General features: G+C 48.5%; 1 long non-coding RNA gene across 1 annotated transcript; it reads right to left on the bottom strand.

The window, feature by feature from the left end:
- Positions 1–212: 212 nt before the first annotated feature.
- Positions 213–11,099, bottom strand: LOC141373608 (uncharacterized). The gene is made up of 3 exons (XR_012379803.1): positions 10,854–11,099; positions 10,478–10,683; positions 213–402 (listed from the first exon to the last, which is right to left on the bottom strand). It is a non-coding gene; the product is annotated as an uncharacterized lncRNA (long non-coding RNA).
- Between the last annotated feature and the right edge of the window lie 331 nt (positions 11,100–11,430).

Genomic DNA, 11,430 nt, shown 5'->3' with positions numbered 1-11,430 from the left:
CAGGTGGATGAGCTCAGAATAATGTGTAAAATGTACTTTTGGTACGATGTGACAGACAATTACTACAACAATGTTAGTCGACAAATATCACAACTTGGTATAGACCTTTGTACAACTTGCTGGAAATGTGTTAAGTACTAACAGAAGTTACATCCAATGCTAGCTAGATGTATGGTCGGGGAGGTAGACCTCTGTGGGAACTGTAGATAATTTTATAGTTACCGGGAGACATTGCTTCATCACTGTTCACTTCTTTAGTCCCTCTTTGAATCTTTTAACCTCTTCAAGTGCACAATCAAATTTTCAGGAATTTGAGGAGCGCCTGGCTGGCTTGGTCCATAGAGCATGCGACTCTTGATTTTGGGGTTGTAGGTTCGAGGCCCACGTTGGGTGTAGAGAGTTCTGAAAAATAAAATCTTAAATAAGTAAGTAAGTAAGTAAGTAAATAAATAAATAAATAAATAAATAAGTAAATATGGCTCGAAGCAGAGGTTTTGTCATGCCAAGAGATAATAGGAAGGTCTACCACTTGGATTCCTACATTTTCAGGAATTTGAAAATGTGTCATGAGTATAAAAAAGACACTGAATGATTAGAACAACTGTGATTAATTGTATGGTGTGGACTAAGAACCTATAAAACCAAAGAACTAGCGTTGCTGGGTGAGGAAGAACAGGAAAAAGAAGAGACTCTAACATGTGTTAGGTGGACACCACTGCGGATCTATTTTCTGCAATGACAACGACGTGCAGACAAAGTCCCAGACCCCTTGGGAGAGGCCCCCTTACCTATGATGAGAGGAAGGCCTGCATCTGAGAAATTACTTGCTCATTCATTCATTCATTTAAAAAATTCAACCAATAAATGTTACCGGGAACCTAGGATATGCCACATAATGTGTCCTGGGCCATGGTGATACAATGATAGGAGATATACCGTCCTTCACTGAGTATGTTATTCTAGTCCGGGAGAAGGACAAAAATGAAGGAAACAGAGAAAACAGTGACAAGTGCTGATGTGTTATGAAGGAAACCAACAAGGGGATAAATTAGAGAGCCGTGTGTTTGGGAGGAGAGACTCTTTTTAGAGAGAGCAATCTGGGAAGCCCTCTCCAAGGACAGGACGACCTTCTAATTTTTATTTCTCTCATCAGCTCTTAGCAGCCCGCAAAACAGCCTCTGAAGTTACAGAGAGACTTCAGGGAGAGAAGCACTGCGTGTTGCCCTCTATGAAGTAAGCTCTCTATATTTTTCAAATGAATAAAGAATGATATGGAATCATCACTCATAACTTAATGAGGAGAGCTCACAGTCTCTCAGAGATGAAAGAAGGACAGTCTACCCCTAAAGAGAACCAGGAGCGGGCAGTGTCACAGAGGAAAAGGAGGGGATTTCAAAGACGATCACAAATGAGCTGGACACTTATATCCACACACACTCTTGCGCAGGAATGTTTATAGCAGTTTTAGTCATAATTGCCCAAACTTGGAGGCAACCAAGATATCCGTCAGTAGGTCAATGAATTAAAAAAATAAATGTGGTACATCTGGGCAATGGAATATTATCTGGCACTGAAAAGAAATGAACGATCAGGGGCGCCTGGGTGGCTCAGTTGGTTAAGCGACTGCCTTCGGCTCAGGTCATGATCCTGGAGTCCCGGGATCGAGTCCCACATCGGGCTCCCTGCTCGGCAGGGAGTCTGCTTCTCCCTCTGACCCTCTCTCCTCTCATGCTCTCTCTCTATCTCATTCTCTCTCTCAAATAAATAAATAAAATCTTTAAAAAAAAAAAAAAAAGAACGATCAAGCCATGAAAAGACAGGGAGGAACCTAAGGTGCATATCACTAAGTGAAAAAAAAACAACAACCTGAAAAAGCAGGTAGGATAGTGTGTGATTCCAGCTTTAAGACATTCTGGAAAAGGCAAGACTATGCACCCATTAAAATGATCAGTGGTTGCCAGAGGTGGTAGGGAGGGAGGGGTGAATAGGTGGAGCACAGAGGATTTTAGGGCAGTGAAACTACTCTGTGTGATACTATAATGGTGGATACATGTCCTTATACATTTGTCAAAATCCATAGAATGTCCAATACCAAGAGTGAACCCTAAGGTAAAACTATGGACTTTGGGTGATTATCATGTGTCAATATAGGTTCATAGATTGTGACAGAGGTATCACTCTGGCGCAGGCTTTTGATATAGGGGAGGCAGGATGTATGAGGAGGCAGGGCATATACAGGAAATCTCTGTACTTTCTACTCCATTTTGCCGTGAATCTAAAAGTGCTTTAAAAAATAAAGTCTTGGGGCATCTGGGTGGTTCAGTCCGTTAAGCGTCTGCCTTCGGCTCAGATTGTGATCTCAAGGTCCTGGGATCGAGCCCCACATGAGGCTCACTGCTTGGCGGGGAGTCTACTTCTCCCTCTCCCTCTGCCCCTCCCCCCAGCTTGTTTTCTCTCTGTCTCAAATAAATAAATAAAACTTACAAATAAATAAATAAAGTCTTTTTCCTAAGAATTCAAATGGAAACGTTTACATCAGTCATTGTGAGTCTGGCTAATAATGTGAGTCCATTCCTGAGAGATGGAGCCCCCATGGTGTGCCAGTTCTGCCCATCTTCCCTGGACTGAAAGGAATGGACCCAGGTTGTTCTCCCTGCCTCCAATGTTGTTCTTTTCTTTTCCATTGAAGAATCTCATCTATTAAGGCCTGGGCATACTGTGGCATCCTTCCGTCCGTCTCCCTCCTTGGCCTTGCTAAGGGATTCACCCTGCACTCCTCTAGCGATTGGCTGAGGCGGATGTCCTCCCCTCAGGTGGCCACATCACCTGGTGTGGGAGGTCACAGCTTCAGTCTCTCCCTCCGCTGTGGGTCCCTCGAGGGCAGGGATCATGTTTCGATCCCCCCAGCATCTGGCACATCAAAGCTGTCTAGAGAAGGGACAATATCCGACCTTCATTGTAAAGCAATTACACCAGCAGCGATGTGGAGGAAGGGTTGGGGAGTGAGAGGCGAGGGGCATGGAGGCCTCCCCACCCCCAGGCCGCTTGGCACTGCTTCCATTGAACAACGATGAGGCTCGGCGAGAAGTCAGCAGAGGGACAAGGGAGAAACGTAGGTAGAATCATTAAACCTTAGAGATGGATTAGATGGTGGGGAAGAGGAGAAGGAGGACTGGAAACCTGGGAACTTCTAGAAGCTTCTAACTGGTCTTTTGGCATCAGTCCTTGCTCTCCTCAGAGCTATGCAGACGGTTCTCAACACAGTGGCTGGTGAGCTGATTAAACTTTAGAATCATTTTCCTCCTGCACTCACAACCTTTCATTAGCCTTGCGCGGGTGTCCTGGCGAAGCACAGTTCGTCCGGGTCTCTGTAAGGTCCTGCCTGCTCTGGCCTCATCCCTCGCCCCCTTCCTCTCTAGACTCAGTTCCCACTACCCTCTCTTCTGCTTCCTCCTGTCCCAGGTTCTTTGTGCCTGACGTTCCCTTGGCCTGCAGTCTCTTCCCCTAGCTTGTGCCCTCACTCAGCTGTCACCTCTTCCCTGAGGCCTTCCCAGGCCGCCCTATTTAAAAGTGCAAAACTCTTCCTCATTTCCTATGCTCCTTCTCCTCGTTACATGGCTCTTTTCCCTCTTGCTGTCTAACTTGCTGTATATTCTAGTTATTACTCTTCTGTCTGCTCCATTAGACTCTAAGCACCATAAGGACAGGAATTTTTGTCTGTTTTGTTCATAACCCTAGCCCCAGGCCTAGAACAGGCTTTATCCAGCACATAGTCGAATAAATGCTCAGTAAACACTGGTTAGTTGATGGAGTGGTTTTTCATGACTCACCTCCTGAATAGGCCTCCTCATAAGGATTCCCGTCTGTCCCCTGTGGCACCCAGCAGGTGGTGGCTGTGTGGCAGATGACCAAGGGGACCCTGGGGGGGTGGGCCCTTTCCAGTCTCCTGGACCTGACCCCTCCCCCCACTAGGGTTCCTTTGATCTCGTTTGCTCACAGCTTCCTGACCTGCTCCCACCCTGACTGGAACAGGGTCTGCATGGGTGACAAGCTGGTGACCTATGAAGAATAAGCCCATAAAACACCGTTCAGCAAGGGCACCACTCCCAGGTGGCTGTGCAGGCAGTGCTGAAGACCAAAGTCACTGAGGAGGCCAAGATCATGCAAGATTTCCGCCTTTGGTAAATGAAGCAGATAAAGTCTACCTTGCAAAGTTGTTGTAAGAATCAGGTATGAGGAACGGGATGGCGTCGCGGGAATGCTTGGACATAGTAGGAGCCCAACAAATGAGGGCCATCAGGTGGTGGAGTGGGGTCAGCCCTCCTGCCCGCCATCCCGGTGACAATGTTGATGGCAGTGAAGATGGAACCCATGATGAAGCCCAAGACCACTTGGCAGCCTTCCCTGCTGCAGGTTTTGAGGTCACGGTTACTTCTCCAGGCTGTAAGACCTTGCCAAGACCTACTCAGGCATTTCAGGCGGGCTGTTTCCTTCCTCATCTAGCAGCATCGATGATGTTAGACATCAAACATCAGAAGAATGCATTTGTGTCATACTTTGAAACTGATTAGGACTGGCTCCAAAAATAATGTCAAAAGAATTCCCCAGTTCCCAGATTATAGCCACTGTTGTGTGCTGTTGTAATACGACAATTCAAGCGAGAGGGGGGCTGCCATCTTGCCGACAGAGTGAACTCTCTTGACGGACGGAGGGAAAATGGGGTCTCCACCACCGGTGAACTTCAAAGCAAGCCAAGCATCAATCAACCCCAGGAAAGCCTGTATTTTGACGCTGCCTGACTTTTCCTCTGAAAGTTTTCCTTTTCCTTTCCTCTCTTTTGCGTTTCAAAATTTCCCCTCCAGGGATTACTTCCGTTTGGACCCTCCCTGTTATTCCACTTCCTGTTTGCCTACTTTTTGTTCTGCTGTGTTTGCTTCTCTCCTCGCCTGGTGCACTTGGCCTTCAGTGAGTTCCTCTATTTCATCTCCTGCCCACCCCACAGCCCTTCCGAGGAGGATCTTAAGTTCCTAAGCTCCTCTCCCCTCCTGGGTTGTAGCTCTTCGGGCCTTTATGATACAGCCGATGCCACCTTGCTTCAAGAAGTTTCTAGCTCCCCTTTTCCACTAAATCCATTGAGTTTAGAGGAAGCCTTTGTTCCTTCTAGTTAACGGCTAAGGGCTTGGAGACACTCTGGGACCCGGAAAAGGGCATGCTTAGTGCCTCCTCGCTCCCTTACGGCTCTGCAAGTGTTAACTTGCAAACAGTGCTCAGGAATACGAAGGAGAGACTGAAATACCAGGGAAAAGAGAGTGTTCTGCGTGCTGCCCTCTCCTTGAGAACAGCAATGAGGCCAAGAATGCTCTTGGATAACCAAGATATCCGGCTGTGGATCGCCCAGCGGCCTCAGGCCACAGGCTTGGTAGGGGGACCCTGCCACTCCTTCTCCTGTTGCATACCCCAACCCCACCGACCCCCCAGTGCCCAACTGCTCCAACCCCTTGGCAAACACGGCACACTCGACAGAGTTGGGCCTTGGCCCGCTGCTTCTCAGTTGCCAACCAGCCAAGAGAACACCTGCTTTTCATTCTCTTCAGAGGAAGTGTGAATTTTTCCCGTGGGGCTGTAACCTGTGCTTGTGCTATAACCCTTCTCCCGGTTTGCTTTTTTGACATCTTCTAACCTAACTCCAGAAGGTGTCCAAGTGAGTGCCGGCATCTGCTCCTCACAGCCTGGGATCACCCTCGAGGTTTTTGCAGCCAGTCGGGGAGGGTCGGTGGCAGACGACGTCGCCGCTATGGTTTTGTTTTCCTTTGTCTACGTTTGGCTGGCATAAACACTTCTGAAAAATGGTCTGCAGCTAATGCCTTTTCGTTTGGCTCCCTTTAACGAGGGGTTTATAAAACGACTCTTACTATGCAGAACACATGTTCTAAGTATACAGTTACTTGACGGATTGAAACAGTGCTGAGAGAGGCAGAACACATGTTTCAAAATATTCCTGAAATGCATAATTACCCCGCGGACCAATCAGGGACATAATATACATTTTAATACACCATTTAATTGCTATTTACCTAGGAGACAGGAACCTTTCTGGTCTCTTGGGCTAAACTACAGATTTTTAGAAACTGTCTAAACACATATTTACTTGATTCATTTTGGTCTCTTGGGCGAAGAATCCTTTTCCAAAGAAGTGGCTGCACATGCAGAACAAGAGAATTAAGTGCTCTGAGGTGGCGAGAAGGCAAAGGCTTTATTCCTCAGGATTCAGGGATAACAATCCTAAAGCGTAGGCTGAGCCCAAGAGCCCTAAAAACAGTCCGTCCCAGTAATTCCACATCCCTGAAACTCCCCCTCTCCCAACACCTGCATATTTTTTTCATCTCCACCCTTTCTGATAAAAATGTGTACATTGCATCACAGTGGCTTCTTTGAGAAAGAACATTGAGATACAGCTGGAGAGCTCCACCTCTCGAACCCAATCCAAGTCCAAGAGCTCCTTATCTTTCTCCCCCCAAAACCTGCTTCTCCTCACATGTTCCCCCTCTCAGCAAATGGCACCAAATATCCGCCCCCGGCACTCCTGTCAGAAACCAAGTGTCATCTTTTACTCTTTAACTTTTACTCCCTCCCTCTTCTTACAGTCATCCAGTCAGAAACTATTTGGCCAGGGGCGGCTCAGTTGGTTAGGCGACTGCCTTCGGCTCAGGTCGTGATCCTGGAGTCCTGGGATCGAGTCCCGCATCGGGCTCCCTGCTCGGCGGGGAGTCTGCTTCTCCCTCTGACCCTCCCCCCTCTCATGCTCTCTATCTCTCATTCTCTCTCTCTCAAATAAATAAATAAAATCTTAAAAAAAAAGAAAGAGACCATTTGGCCATGTTATTTAGCTTCTCTGTGCTGTCTGCAAACCCAGACTTCATGACGTTGTCACTGTTAAGCTTTAAATGTCAACGTTCAGGACAGTTCTTAGTGCAAAGTATGTGCAAGGTAGGGAGGTTCTCCTTTTTCCTTCTCCCTCCATATTTAATATTTCTAGAATCTGTCCACTTCTCTCTGCCACCCCAGCCAATGCTTTCATTCAAGCTGTCATTCTCTCTCACCTGTGTTCCCAACTGGTTTTTGAGCATTCACTTGTTCTGACCCTACGCGGCCCCACTCCAATCCATTCTTCCCGAGGAATCCAGAGCTGTCTCTCACATTCAAAGCTGAGGGTGGCATTCCTAAGCCTAAAAGCCATCCACAACTCCTCCACCATTCTTAGGATAAAGACCAACTTTTAGAAATGGCTTTCAAGGGGCGCCTGGGTGGCTCAGTTGGTTAAGCAACTGCCTTCGGCTCAGGTCATGATCCTGGAGTCCTGGGATCGAGTCCCGCATCGGGCTCCCTGCTCAGCGGGGAGTCTGCTTCTCCCTCCTACCCTCCCCCTTCTTATGTGCTCTCTCTCTCTCTCTCTCTCTCTCTCTCTCTCATTCTCGCTCTCTCAAATAAATAAATAAAATCTTTAAAAAAAAAAAAAGAAATGGCTTTCAAGGCCCTTCATGATCTGGCCCCGGCTCCCATGCCAGCCCTGAGTTCTAGAAGGTTTTGGTTACCAGAAGTCTGACTTCAGCCTAAGTGGCACAAAACTGTATGCATGTGGCATGACAAAGTCTGGTCCCCTTTCTGACAACAACATCATCTCACCATTATGGTTTTAAGAGAACCAGGAAAACTGTGCTGTCTCCCTTCTCCTATCCAAAGTTTGAGATTCCACTGTTAGTATTCTTGGCCTCATAAAACAATAGTACCTCTGAGAGGGGCAATACTTTAGGCCCCTTTCTTATCTTTGGTAGATACCTGCTTCTCATAACAGAGTACAAAAAAGTTTGGCTCCTGGCCCAAGACAGATCTGGGCACGGGCTGACAAGGGTTGGCACCTTGTCTAAAGTGACAAACCACAGCTACCCAGGAGAAAAAACCCTTGTGAGGGAAGTGGGCCTGTTTCCTCTGAGGAGAGAGAGAATCAGAAGGAGCCACAGAATGGTTCTCAAACTTGAGCATGCATCAGACTTACCCAGGAGGTTTGTTAAAACACATCGTGGGTCCCATCCCAGAGATTCGGATTCAGCCGGTCTGGGGTGGAGCAGGTAGGAGGGTCGCCAGGCCCATGAGAAACCGCCTGGAACCTCTAGCCAGGCTTCATCCTGAGACCATGGCGTCTCTGTGACCAAAGTCGTGGCAACCTTTTTGCTTTCTTTGCTTTGTCTGCCCTCAGGTCAGTGAGGCCTAAGACAACTAGGTCAAGGAACGAAGACGGTGAGCTGACAGGCCAGAAGGCAGCTTCGGCAAGGGTGTGACCATGCACAGGGCTCCCCAGCATCCCAGTCATCAGGAGGGATTGCTGAGACAACAGAGACCTTCTTTCCTGGCCCCACAGAGCAACTCATTTTGCCCTGGGCAAACCCTTAGCTTCCAAAGATCTAGTGTCAGACCACAAGCCTCAAATTCTCTGGAGTGAATGCCCCTCTACCCCACTAACAGCCACCAGCATCTGTGTCTGTGTTGATCAGCAGGGGCTGCTTGGCTGACACTGGAGTCCTGCTCTCCTCTAGGAAGACTGAAGACCCTGGGCTGAGGGCCCACATTATGGGCCATTTTCACCCGCACATGCATGAGAGAAGGCTTCAATGGTAGGAAGGTCGGCAAGGGGGAAGCTGAGAGGGACAGAGCTCCCTAGAAGGTAAGCACCTGGGGAATGTGAACAGCCTGGAAGGGGGATACAGTTCCTCTATGGCACCTGTTTCCATGGTAATGGTCCAGAAGGGGAGCAGAGGTCTCACTGGTACCCAGCCCTTGCAGCCAGCTCCAGGCCAACGGGGAGACCCAGAAGGAAACGGTGATGATAGTAAAGACTTTCTATTGGCTGTAGCAGCAGAGAGGAGGAGTGTCCAGCTGGAGCCCCAGGGAAGCGTCAAAAATGCTTCACGACTGTAAATTTTCAGGAGAAGGTGCCAGGTAAGGCCAGCTTATCTGAGCGGGGATGACAGATGCTGGGCCAAACCCACTAGAGTTTAAGAGAAATTTAGAGGCAGAGGGAAGATAGGGACCAAGGGGAAGGTGCCAAGGGACTGGGACCAGGGCAGGTGCCACCGCTGGGATGGAATTGAGGGCCCCCTCCCCGCACGAACTGGGGCGGCTGAAGCCATGGGCTCTACAAGACAATCCAGTAACCAAGGGGACCACTTCAGTTTCCAGGGAAATCTAAGAGGTCGTGATGCAAAAGTTAAGCTTGTCTGGTGCGACAGCTGATTCGTTCTTGGTGGAAGAGCTGCCTGACAAGATTTCCAAGAGTGTCTATGTGATAGCAAAGGATGCTAGCAAAGAGTGACGTCCAGGTAGTGGCGAGCTGGGTTCAAACCCTAGCTCAGCCACTCACCAGCTGTGTGACCTTGGACCAGTCACTTGAGCTCCCTGTGAATGTTTGTCATCATTTAGAGAGGAAAATAATAGTACCTAACTAATAAGGTGGTGTGAGAATCACATGAAATAAAAAATGTGGAAAGTGCTCGGCACCTTGCCCAGCACAGAGTGAGCACTGAATTAATTATTATTATTGACTAGCAATGATGTCTAGGATATATTATTAAGTGAATAAATAAAAACACAAGTATGGCACGGTCCAATTTATGTAAAAAGGAGCCACTATTTTTCCGTGTGTGTGTGTGTGTGTTTATAAACACATAAAGAAAAGTCAGGAAGGATCAAATTGTTAACAGTGGTTAAATCTGGGGAGTGGAATTGGGGAAGTAGGTGAAAAGGGGTTTTGCCATTTCACTAACAAGCATCTGGACTATTTGGGCATTTCCGGGGGTGAGGAGGGGATGTGACGGTGAAGGCATCCTGTCTTCAGGGGCTGCGATCTGCAAGCAGGGCTTTGCCAGGGCTTCAGGATTGATGTATTGGTCCAAGAACCTCGCGTGTGTCCTTGGGTGGCGCTCACTGAGCTTTCTCACTATGGGTGATACTGTTCACAAGGCACATACTGCCCAGGCACCTGAAGTCTTTGCTTAGTGGCCGTCTTTTCCCCACGGCCAGGGCTACCTGTCTGATGGGTGCCCAGCCAGGGCATAGCCCAGTTCAGGCTCCACACCAGGCTAGAAGTAAGCCAGGAAAACCTGAAGACTAGAGACGAATTCTTTGGTGCTCGGCGTTGAGCGAGGTTCACTGCATTGACCAGTTTCCTGATTCTGATTGCTGAGTGATGCAGAGGCCATTTTCTCCTTCTTCCTCTTAGGATTGAGTACCCCTGTAACAGGCTGGATAATACACGCCCCTCCCCAGCCCAAAAATCAAGTTCTAATCCCTGGAACCTCTCAGTGTTACCTTACTTGGGAAAGAGGTCTTTGCAGATGTGATTAAGGATCTCAGTGATCTGGATGGACCGTCAAAATGCAATTACATGTATCATTCTAAAAGAGAGGCAAAGGGAAATATTTACCTGGGCAGAAGAGAAGGCACTCCGATTCCAGAGGCAGGGAATGGAGTGATGTGGCCACAAATCATGGAAGGCCAGAAGGCTGGCGGGCATCAGAAGTTGCAAGAGGCAAGGAAGGCATCCTCCTCTGGGAGCTCCCACAGGGAGACCCACCCTCACACCTTGATTCCAGTCCAGTGATACTGATTTTGGACATCTGGCCTCCGGAACTGTAAGAGGATACATTTCTGTTGTTTTAAACCGCCAGGTTTTTGGTAACGTGTTACAACAGACACAAGAAATGACTACTACCACCCTCCTCCCTGGATTTGAGCTGGACGCACGGCCACATCGGTAGGGACGACATGTCCCAGTCCCTCTGACAGCTGGGAGCGGCCACCTGATGACATTTGGGCCATGAGTAGAAGTGATGTGTGTAACTTCTGCTTCCTGAGTTTCACAATAAAGTTTCTCGCCTTCCGTGCTCTCTTTCCCCTTCCCGCAGCCTGGAACACCATCCCCGTGCCAGGTGGCATGCTGTGGCTGAGAGGAGAGGACAGCGGGCACGACCATCTCGGACACAGAGGTGGACACACGGAGCCGAGGGCTCCTGGGGCCCCAGACAACGTCGTGGAGCTGTGGTGGCCCTTCCCATCCTGCGGTTGCATGAGAGAGGAGTGAGATTCGGCATTATTTAAGGCATGCTGTGTTGGGTATCTTTGTTACAGGAGATTTACCCAGCTTATACTCCAACTAAAACACTGGGATTCTGTCTTGTTCTGATAACCTGAGCCTCTACTTGCCTATAAGCCCTCCCTACAGCCTATGCCTGGGTCCTGGCTCCTGCTGATCTACCTCTGCAGTGTAGACAACCATCTTCCTGGATTTCCGAATATCACCAACTTCAGGATTTTTGACTGCCATACTTGGCTTGCCTTTTGGAATACCTCCACTGCTCTGTGTGCAAACTCCTTGCT

Source organism: Callorhinus ursinus, unplaced genomic scaffold, assembly GCF_003265705.2.
Source record: "Callorhinus ursinus isolate GAN/ISIS: 27379988/994484 unplaced genomic scaffold, GSC_fseal_2.0 scaffold10, whole genome shotgun sequence".
NCBI classification, from domain to species: domain Eukaryota; kingdom Metazoa; phylum Chordata; class Mammalia; order Carnivora; family Otariidae; genus Callorhinus; species Callorhinus ursinus.
Note: the sequence above shows the minus strand (reverse complement) of the source record. Positions and strands in the feature narration are given on the sequence as shown.